This window comes from Centropristis striata, chromosome 17, assembly GCF_030273125.1.
Source record: "Centropristis striata isolate RG_2023a ecotype Rhode Island chromosome 17, C.striata_1.0, whole genome shotgun sequence".
Taxonomy (NCBI): domain Eukaryota; kingdom Metazoa; phylum Chordata; class Actinopteri; order Perciformes; family Serranidae; genus Centropristis; species Centropristis striata.
This window is the reverse complement of record NC_081533.1, coordinates 28,851,326-28,862,722: the sequence shown is the minus strand read 5'-3', so window position 1 is coordinate 28,862,722 and position 11,397 is coordinate 28,851,326. Positions and strand designations below refer to the sequence as shown.

The following is an 11,397-nucleotide window of genomic DNA, read 5'->3' as shown; positions in this document are numbered from 1 at the left end:
GGTTGGCCACTATGTCAAATTGTTCCTGAGGTCTTTCTTATCTCATGTGTGCGAAATATTTGGCTATACTTTTGTTTGTTTAGTTTGAATGTTATGAATACGATTTTTTTAAGCACTAAACTTATACTAGCAACATGTTCATAAAAGTTTGTGCATGCTATTTTAGAAGTTACCTTGCTAACTTTGTAAATCTACTTGGTGCAATATCCCCAACTGGCCTCTGATTTCTGAAAGGCAAGTGTATGGGCATTTTTTACAGGCTTGTGACAGAGCACATTAAATCATAATGAAAACAAATGGTAGCAGCTCTATAGGAGGCCTTTTTAGACAACTATGATGAAACATTTGCTTTAACATTTAAGCTGGCAGACCTACTGACGCCTCTATGGAGTTAAAAGGTAAATTTCTTTGGTACAAAGTACTTCTAATGAAAACTGTTAAGCGTAACGGCCCATTTCCTTGGTTAACCACAAGTTGCAAGTGTTTCTTTGAAAAAATGATGCATATTCTAATGACAGTTCCTCAGCAAAACATATGTCTTCCTCTTTTGTTAACCTTATGACAGAAGTACCAACTGCAGTCAACCACAAATACAGTTGGAATTTATACAACTTTACAAATCAAATATTTCTGTTAATATCACACTGATACAGTATACAAAGTAAAAAATGTCTGTAGATTTTACAGTGAAAAACTGCTAAACCATGACAGTAAAAGACCGTAAAATGATAAATGGGTTAATTCAGTTTCACTAACAATGAAACACCGTAAATGTATATATCATACTGTAAAATATATACAAGCCATCACTGTAATTTTTGCATTTATCTTTTGTAAAAAATATTTTTTCTCACTGTTAAATGTACTAAACACCATATCTCTAACAAAAATATACTGTAATCTTTAATTTATGCTGCATTTATAAAGTATTTTCTTGTCAATTATATGGCAAAACAGCATTTCTTTTGATGGAAAAACTTTTTAGTTATACGGTAAAAAAATGGAATAAAATGGCAATCTTAAGCGTGAAATCAACAGTGCCAATATCTTTTTACCCTAATATTAAAAAAAGTTGTACTGTATTTACTACAGTAAAGTTCTACCACAGCTGCCGTTTTTTTAACGTAAAAACAAGTTGTTGTTTTTTTTACTGTATTCAATAAAGATACCATATATATACATTTTACATATCATACAGAAGAGGTTCAGGTTTGGGGCACTGACTTATTTCAATTGAGTAAAGGAGAATACAGACTAAATGTTACACCGTTGTAATAAAATACATTTAAGAATTTGAGATCAGTCGGGATTACCTACCTACCAGTTATATGAATATTGTGAACATATTAGTGTTGTACAGAGCTGTACTTTTAAGTCTGCACTAGAGTCGCCATAAGAAGATAATTGTATAACTTCATACATAAAATATATTCAAATTACATTTCTTTGAGCCTCCTGTCCAGCAGCTTTATATTCAGGTAAATGTGACAGCAATTTAAATAATTCATAAGCTGTGATAAATGCTCACAATAACAGTAGTTTATAGTCTTTCAGTCCTGTTCTCTGTATCTTTGTGGAGGTTGGAATGGTCCAATTAGCTTTCAACTTAATTACCTACCATATTTCCTTGGCAATAACCAAGTTGACCTAAACCCCCCTTCCTACATGTGCAACCTGAACTCATCTCGACAACTGTATGTTTTAATGCAAATGACCAAATCAATTGGGATGCACATTAAAGACAAACAGATTTTACCCTGCCAGCTCCCATGTACAAAGCCTGTGTGATTTTTGATGGAGCCATTGTGTGAATAGAGCAGGTCACGTTCCAGAGAATTAGAGAAGAAGATGGGTCAATTACATGAAGATGTCAACAAAAATGTTGAAAAGGCCTTGATTCTTTAGACATTGACTGGAATTGATATAAGAAAACGGATTGACTATCACATCTTAAAGCATGTTTGCAATAACCAAGCTCTTTCCCAAACCTTAACCATTTATACTGCCCTACTAAGTCTAACTGCAGTAACTACATTTTTGGTTGAAATTGAGTTATAACTAAAATTGGACTCCTTGATGTCTGTTTTATCTTGTGACAAAGTTTTAGATTTCACTTTTGCTTTATTCCAGATAAGTAATTATACAAATAACACAAAATCCAACTCAAAACCAAAGCAGTAATTGCTTACCACAGTCTGCTTTGGATAAATACACTACTTAAACATAAAAATAATAGAAATTAAAAGTTTATTTGACAGGGAAATGAATACCTAGATAGTGATCAAGTAAAAAAGTGTGATACAATGATGTTAAGACATATAATATTACTTTATAATATTAAGTTGAAAATACACAAATCTTTGAATAGAGTTGTTAAACACTTTTAAACACACTTATAATTAAATCAATTTGAAAATGTTTATTCACTGAAAACAAAATATAAAAGCTGAAAGAAGACAACAACATTGTTGTTACTCCACTCTGGTTTTGCTGTAAAAGGTTCTAATAGTAATGCAAAAACTGGTGATTAAAATGGTGATTATTTTATTATATGTGTGTTCTGGTCATTTGAGCATGATTAAACATGCTGCCTTTAATATGGCTATAAAAAAGCTTGTTGCATTTAGTTTTTTTGAAGGTATGGGGGATTGGGGGTGCGTCAACCAGGTTGGAACATAGAAGGGGGTGCACGGCTAAAAAAGTTTGGGAACCGCTGTCATAGTTGTATGCCCCTGATCTCAATTATGTCAATTCAATTCCCCTCCAAAATAACCGAGACATGATTGCAGCCAGTCCCTCCCCCTCATACACACTATTGCATACTTCCTTCCCTTAGCTGGCTGACTTATCATAGGGGGACTTGAACTCACTGAGTCAGTAGGCTCTAGCCTTCACAGTCAGACAACAAGGAGAAGCTTCTCTACGGGCCAGATGGTAAGTCACTCAGCTTAGTATGATCCTCATTCCCACAAACATCTGCTGTTATTTCTTGTGCTCTTTGCAGGTTCTCAGTAAAAGGCATTGTTTTATAGTTAACTTTAACAGCTCTTACACACCTTAAAGCAGTTTTGGGTTGATCATTTTAAATTCATACTGACTGCATCATGCTGCAAATGTTAAGTTTGAGGCTGTATTTGTGTTGCTGACAGATTTCCCCTCCAACATTTCAGACTGAGATGGAAGCTACAACTTTTACTTACGATTACGACTACGAGGAGGACAAAAAGACGGACGATGGGGACCATGGCGTTCCTTGTGATTTAAACAGTGTCATCTCCCTGGAAGCTTGGTCACCCATCCTCTTCTACTTCATGTTCATCTTCAGTCTCTTTGGCAATGGGCTGGTCCTGTTCATCATCCATCGGTGAGTGGACCAACAGATACTCTAAGCTGAAATGAAAACACTGAGAACTGCAGTCATTCAAAGTCATTTAAAAAGAATGTTACACAAACAACACGGCAGGTCTTACAATGGGTCAATTTTAAAATATTTAGTGATTTACCTTCAGGAATACACATGTGGCACTTGGTTACCTTTTTCAGGAGATAGAGGTGGGCAGTTCTTCACCTAACAGCCCTATACAGTATCAGGTACTAGTTGTAGCACAGTGTTTGCGCTGGACAGTCCTTTTTTTTCTTGAGCAATGTCCATGACTTTCAAACACAATTTGAAATGTAGACTCAACAGACCTTTTCCATTCTGTGTCAGTCCATCTCAGATAAGCTCGATTTGTATGCAGAAACAAACGGTGTATACCTACAAGAGTTTTCCGAAATGTTCTATTTTGTCAGAATCTCAGAAACGCAGCAACATAAAAGCACTTAAAGATTCTGACTAACAACCAAACTGTAGCAACGAGTTCCGCCAGTCCACAGGTTAACTTACACAGAGTTTACTATCTGCATGGTCAGTCTACAGATCTTTTGACTTTGCCGTGAATGACAGTGTGAATGGTTGTCAGCCGTGCGATAATCTGGAGACCTGTCCAGGTGTACCTGCCTCTCGCCCAATGTCAGCTGGGATCGGCTCCAGCCCTCCGCCCACTGCAAAAAAGCCAACTTGTATTTTTTGGCCTAAAACAGTGATTTAATTTGGTAAAACTTGGAAATATAAATTATTGACATTTAGGGCAATAATGTATGTTAGCACAACAAAGGAAGCCAGTTGTGTGCTCAAAAACAAGTTTGTGAGTTATTGTTACTTATATCTTTAAGTTGGGGTTCACAACAAGGGACAATAGTTCTGCTAACTCTTATTTCTTTGTTGTGAAATTCGGTCATTAGCGAAAGCTAGCGGCTAACTGATGCTAGCGGCTAACTGATGCTAGCGGCGCTGCTTGTTACAGCTACAAGAGTAGCCATTAGCGTATCAATGCTAACTCAAAATTGTGGTCACAACATTAGCTGACATTTCATAGCGGTGTTACAATCGTGCCAGAGATTTTCAGAGCTGAGCAAACTCAAAAACAAAACTTAAAATTTCAAGGCAACAAACTTCGATACAATTTTAAGTTGGACAATTAAACTAAATATTTTGAGTTCACCCAACTTTTCTTTTTTTGCAGTGCCCGAGTTTGGATAAATGTTTAAGGATAATGAATGAATTACCACTCCTTGAGCCTTTTTCTTTAAACCAAGAGTGCCATCTACGAGGCTCAGAAAATAAAGAAAATTGGGTAACACTTTATATTAGGGAACACTTATTCAACATTAATTCAACACCTTCTCCAGACCTTTGACCGGACTGGTGGCTCCTTTTGGATGAGGATTGGTAGATTGTAATGTCAATCATTACTCTACAAAGTGGTTCACTGGTAGACTAACTTTGGCGCAAAGTGATCCACTTTGTAGAGTAATGATTGACATTACAATCTACCAATCCTCATCCAAAAGGAGCCACCAGTCACGTCAAAGGTCTGGAGAAGGTGGCTATTTACCATTTCCATGGTTTTGTTCACTGCTATGTAGAGACTTATAAAGTCCATACAAAGTAAAGCATATTAAGATCATAACTCATATACAACAACTTCCTTACCTACTACTAATAAGCAATAATTCTCAGGTTATTGAGGTAAAACTCTTAGTTAATGGCTTACTGGTTGTATCATAAGGCCATGCAATAAGGCATTAATAACTACTTAAAAATGACTAATTAAGAGTCAATATGTTACTTATTTGCATGCTAATAAACAACTATTTAATGTTGAATATGTGTCCCCTAATATAAAGTGTTACCGAAAATTGTTCATGAGGCTTCATAGGCACATCACCAGTGCAGATCCAGCAGAAATTGAACTGGCAAAAGAATCATATTTTGGAGAGCCTTATTTCAGTAAGCACAAACCTCAAGATCTGATAGCCAACATTGCATTTCCTGTGGATGCTTCCTCTTAAAGCAACCCGATGCTTGGGCAATTGAAAACATTTAATATGAAGCAATAGCAGCAGGAACAGTAATTCAACCCAGCTCTGACATGGTTGTGAGGCAGTGAACAGTAAACAGTAAGTTGATATCAAAGAGTTCCAGTTACACACAAACATCAGATTACATGATGCACCATTTAATTTGAATCATGCATGTGAAGGCAATGTAAATCCAGCGAAAAAACGTCTAGTAGCAATGAAAACAACCACGGAGAGAGTCATCAGAATGCAAATACATTGAATGACTTTTAGCATTGTGCTTTTACTATTATTATCTGAGAACAATACTTTCCCCACACCCTCATACTTACGGTCAACAGCATAGAACTGGTGTTTCAGTATTTATAATGCAAATTAAGTCATATTTTAGAAGCATATTCTAACTACTCGTAAGGTAAACAAATTAGTGTGTAAGATTACCTGAGTGTATTGAATATTAAATCCATATTATTTACTCCTTCAGTCAGAAACATCTAAAGAGAGATTTTAAAGGGTTTAGTCCTCTTGCCTTATTCAATTCTGACATTGGGGAGCCAGAATGGACAGGGCAGTTATATGACAGGCTTCAGTTCTAGACCATTTGGGGCAGCAGTGGATATAACTGGAGATATCTTCAGGTTGTCAGAAAAAAGACACACACTGGCAGAGTGTAAGATGAAGACATATTCTTGTATCCACAGAGAGTTCTATTCACTAGGTAAAGTTCCTCTCTAAAGCCCCTGAGTTACCTCCACTATGTCACTGTCTGCATCTCTCCTTTCTCCACCATTGCTCTCCACCTTTGTGAGCAAACAAATATTTCTGGTGGTCATGGAAACACAAATGACAATGTAAGAGATGAGCACAGCAAAGTCTACCTGGGCCTCGGACTGAAAGAGTGTTTATAATGTAGAGGTGAAGAGATGCTACGTCAGCTACATGCTGACAGCATGAAAGCTCATGGAAAGTAAAGACCAATTTCTTTGGTATTATTTATAGTTCAGAAATTCAAGTGGAAAAAATGATTTTCTTTCTTTCCCTTACATTTACAAGGCCAATTTAAAAAAACAGCAACGCTGCTTTTCCTTGATGCATTAACCTCTGAGAAGAGGGTGATGATATTGCTGAGGATGTTCGCTTCCTCATTCTGTTAGTTGGCTTCTATTTCAGATCTTATATTTGCAGAGTGAATTATGTATGATTATGCTGCTTAGGGCTAAACACTATTGAGAAAAAAACATTCCTCAGTAACAAAAATGCAAAACCAGTCATTTTTGTCTTTTAGTGATAGGGAGATCTTTTGGAGAGATAGCCAGTCAACAGTAGATGCTACCCAGAAGTGACGTACACCACCAAGATTTAAGATTTTGATTATGCCCAATAAGCTTGCAGCAATTTTAGTGTTGATACCGTTTGTTTCACAGGTTTGGTGTGAAATACAACTATTTTTTCCACTTGAGCATAGATAAAAAAATTGTCAAAAGAAAATAGTTCTAATATGTATCGACAGACTATAATAAATTCATTTTTAGGCATTTTACAATTTTTGACAAAAAACAACATGCTATAGTATGACTTTTTGTTTTGGTCCAATTTTTGGACATCCCATAATGTTTTTCTGTCATTTCTTGATTATTCTCTTGACTACAACTATTTTCTCATTTTGACTTTTTTCTCGTGATTTTGACTTTTTTCTGTATCAACAGACTTTAACAAAATAATTTTAAACATTTTTTTGCATTTTAAAAGTTCACCATTTTTGACAAAAAACTACATGCTATAGAATGACTTTTTTGTTTTTGTCCAATTGTTGGACATCCCATAATATGCTTTTTTTCTGTCATTTCTTGGCAAACTGGCAAAAATCATAGGGGAAACGCCTTTTACCTTAGAAACTTTCTGAAGGTACAGTTGGCCAGGAACCAATTGCGAAATAAATGTAAAAAACATTAAAAAGCCCGCATACTAGCAGCAGTGCTGAAGCGTTTCGGGGCGTATTTGCAAAAAGATATTTAGCATGTCCACCGACATGAAAAGGGCGTATTTCTACACAGCTGTAGATGTCCAATCATTTTTAACAAAAAGGCTTCAAGACTCTCTTTGTCTTCTCTTCTGTTTTCCTCTGACTTAGCTGTCCAACCCTGTCTCACCTGCACGAACTGTCGTCCTGTCTCATAATGGAGTACATGAAGCAAAGTGCTTGAATAAGCAACCTGCAAGAATAAAATGTAATAACTCCTAGTAGGCATTTTGACATTTCATACCCAACTCCCCTCTTCTTTGATTTTATCCATCTAACCTCAGCTTCATCATGAACATCATCAGCCTTTCCTTCCTCACCAACCAGTTTACCAAAGTCATCTGATATTCAGGAATATGTAATTTGACTATACATTTACAGAGATTTATAGTGATCACATTTTTGATACTGTTAATATTGGCCAAAAATGACATTCAGATATTAATTTTAAATACACAAGTTGCAATATATGTGAATTTTTGTTAGATGTTGAATGAAAATTTGTTAAAAATGTTAAATTTATTACTTTATTTTATATAATTTTTATTATACACAATTATGAAGGTCTCTTCTGGTAGTTAATACTAGTGATGTACGAATGAAGCTTCATGAACCGTTATTTTTATTTTCTGAGCCCACTAGATGGCGCTCTCTGTTCAAAAACAGGCTGAAAGCACACTCAGTTACAATTGCTTGAGCCTTTTTCTTTAAACCAAGAGCGCCATCTAGTGGGCTCAGAAGAAAAAGAAAAGGTTCATGAGGCTTCATTGGCACATCACTAGTTTATACAGTGTATAGTTAGCTAGTAAAAACCTGGAATGTTATAAGAACTGATACCTATTTACCAAGTTCATGCCTAAATTTTGAGAACACAATGTCACTTATTTTTCCACTGTACCTGCAGTACTGTAGAGAACTCTGGGATGATGTTTGTGCTTTTGACTGTCCTCCACCAAAATACGTCCCATATATCGGTTTGTACAACACCATATTAGAAGCCACATTTGCAGTTAGAGACACCCTCTATTATGAAAGACGCCATGGTGGAAGAGACTGGAAGAGAGAGAGAGAGAGAGAGAGAGAGAGAGAGAGAGAGAGAGAGAGAGAGAGAGAGAGAGAGAGAGAGAGAGAGAGAGAGAGAGAGAGAGAGAGAGATAGATAGATAGATAGATAGATAGATAGATAGATAGGTAGATAGGTAGATAGATAGATAGATAGAACTTTATTGTCTGTCACGAGTGACAGAAATTCATTTTTGACAGGCTCATATAAAAAACACTAAGAAACAAACAAACATTAAAAACACAAAAATGTGTACAATCTTGCTAAAAAGGAGGAGGGGGGGGGGGGGGGGCTGTTAAAAGCAACAGAGTGTTCATTTTTTGTTGTTCAGGGTGGTTACTGCAGAGGGGACGAAGGATTTTTTGTAGATGTTTTTCCTGGCCAGTGGAACCTTATAGCGTTTGCCTGATGGCAGCAGCTGGAAGCAGTGGTGGAGGGGGTGAGAAAAGTCTTCTGTGATCAGGGTGGCCTTCCTGATCACAGACCGGCTGTACAGTTCTGAGAGGGGGGTTTGTGGTGCTCCAATGATTTTGCTGGCCTGGTTAACAGTACGGGAAAGTTTGGTCTTGTGTTTGGATGAGAGGAGGCTGTACCAGGAAGAGATATTGAAAGTGAGTATGGATTCAATGAGGGACTGGTAGACCAGAGTTAAAACATGTGTGCTGACATTGAAAGTCCTTAATTTCCTCAGCAGGTAGAGGCGCTGTTGTGATTTTTAAAAAATGGTGTCTGCATGCTGAGAGAAGGAGCGAAGGCAGGAGGCAAAGAAATTAGTATAACACACAAAAAGTTGCTCTTAGGGAAGGAGTGAGAGAAGGTCATCCACCTTCCTTTGTGTCAAAAAAACAGACTTTCACCAAGGAGATGTTATTTGTAGGAATTAACTTCTGAGCATCACGTTTTTTAAATTACTACGTCACATCTGGCAGTTACGTCCTTGTAACTAATATTTTAATTTTTAAACTGTCTTTTATAACACCAAGTTTTTTGCCCTAACCTGAGAGAAATAGTTTTGTAGCCTAACTGTAATGAAACAACAACATTTCCGCAATGATTGTCAGGTTTATGTATGAGGACATGTTGATCTGTAATTGAGATTTTAAACAAATGACACATGAGGTTGTATGGTTTGGAGGATATATACACTCATTCTGAATATGAGACACGTTAACTCTTGCTGCTCAACGTAGAGTAAAGAAGATTTTATTTGGGTGCTGCACTGCTGTTCAATGCATACCGGTGAAACACTGGTGTGAAACAGCTTTGTCAGGAATGCTTGTGTGACCTATTAGTAGTGATGTGCCAATGAAGCCTCGTGAACCATTTTCTGTATTTTCTAAGCCCACTAGAGGGCGCACTTGGTTTAAAGAAAAAGGCTCAAGCAATGGTAATTGAATGTGCTTTCAGGTCTTTGGTGAATAGAATGCACCATCTAGTGGGCTCAGAAAATAAAGAAAATGGGTCATGAAGCTTCATTCGCCAATCACAACCTATTAGCAATTTTGTCTTTCCATCTAACTGTTGCAATTACCCCTTTCTAGGTTTGAGAAGCTGACCACTGTGACCAACATCTTGTTTCTGAACCTGATGTTTTCCTCCGTGTTCTTCATGAGCAGCCTTCCTTTCTGGGGAGTCTACATTCAGCGCTCCGATTGGATCTTTGGGGAGGCCATGTGCAAAATTGTTGGCAGCCTCTACTACCTGAGCTTCTACAGTTCTGTCCTCTTTCTAACTCTTTTGACCTTCGACCGACACCTTGCAGTTGTATACTCCACGGGCGCATGGCAAGTGAGAAACCAAAGGTATGCAGTGATCTCCTGCGCTGTGGTGTGGCTGGTCAGTGGCTTGGCATGCATCAGGCCGATGATTCTCCACAACACTTTTAAGAGCAACGTACTTAACAAAACATACTGTCTGAAATATCCTGGTAACCAAGGTAATATTAATGTGCCGATGCTGAAACAATCTGGATTTTACCTCCAGCTTATCCTCTTTTTGATCTTTCCTCTGGTTGTTATTATCTACTGCTACCTTAGGATTGCTATCACTGTCATGTCATCCACGATAGTTAAAAAGTTCAAGATAGTCAGGTTTATATTTTTCGTTGGGATTTTTTTCATTTGTTGGGCCCCATTCAACATTATAGAGCTGATTCAAGAACCCCACGACTGTGAGGGATTGAAGAAGTTACGTTATGCTCTTGTACTCACTCGTGTCATGGCATACGCTTACTTTTGCATCACTCCCATCTTCTACAGATTTGTTGGGAAAAAGTTCCAGAGCTATTTCAAACAACTGCTGGTGAAATGTTTCCCAGGTTGAAGAAACATGTTCTGTCAGTCAACAAATTGGAACCAATATGTCCACAAAAAGTAAAAAAAAAATGAGCCTTAGGAATGGCAAGCCCTTTGTTTCTCAGGACTGATGGTGTTTCAAATACAACTGAAGAAAGTGCTATAAGGGTTAGTAATAAATTTGGAGCATGTTTTTAAAGTTAGTTGTCAAAGTCTAGTCCAATTTTATTCCAAATTAAGCTCCTGTCACCTCTTTATTTGTATTCATGGCACATGTAAATTAAGACTAGAGAGCAAGTTTAGCTGAGCAATCGGAAAACATGGTTCCCTACAGAAAAACACACCACTCCTGTTTCTGCGGACAGATCCTTTTTGCCTTTTCAAAGACTCAGGGTACAAGTTTCTTTCCCTGATTTGTTGCAGCTTCATGCTCCAATGAGCTGTAAAGCTTGATCTTTTTCAGTTTACACTGCAGTATTTCATGAACATATTGGTACTGATCCATTAGTGATGTGCCAATGAAGCCTCATGAACTCTTTTCTTTACTTTCTATCCATCTAGTCAGCTCAGAAAATAAAGTAAATGGCTAATGAGGCTGCATTGTCCCATCACTACGGA

At 37.2% G+C, this 11,397-nt stretch overlaps 1 pseudogene; it reads left to right on the top strand.

Annotated features, from left to right (window-relative positions):
* Positions 1 to 3,176: 3,176 nt before the first annotated feature.
* Positions 3,177 to 10,910, top strand: LOC131989259 (C-C chemokine receptor type 1-like; annotated as a pseudogene).
* The last annotated feature ends 487 nt before the right edge of the window (positions 10,911 to 11,397 follow it).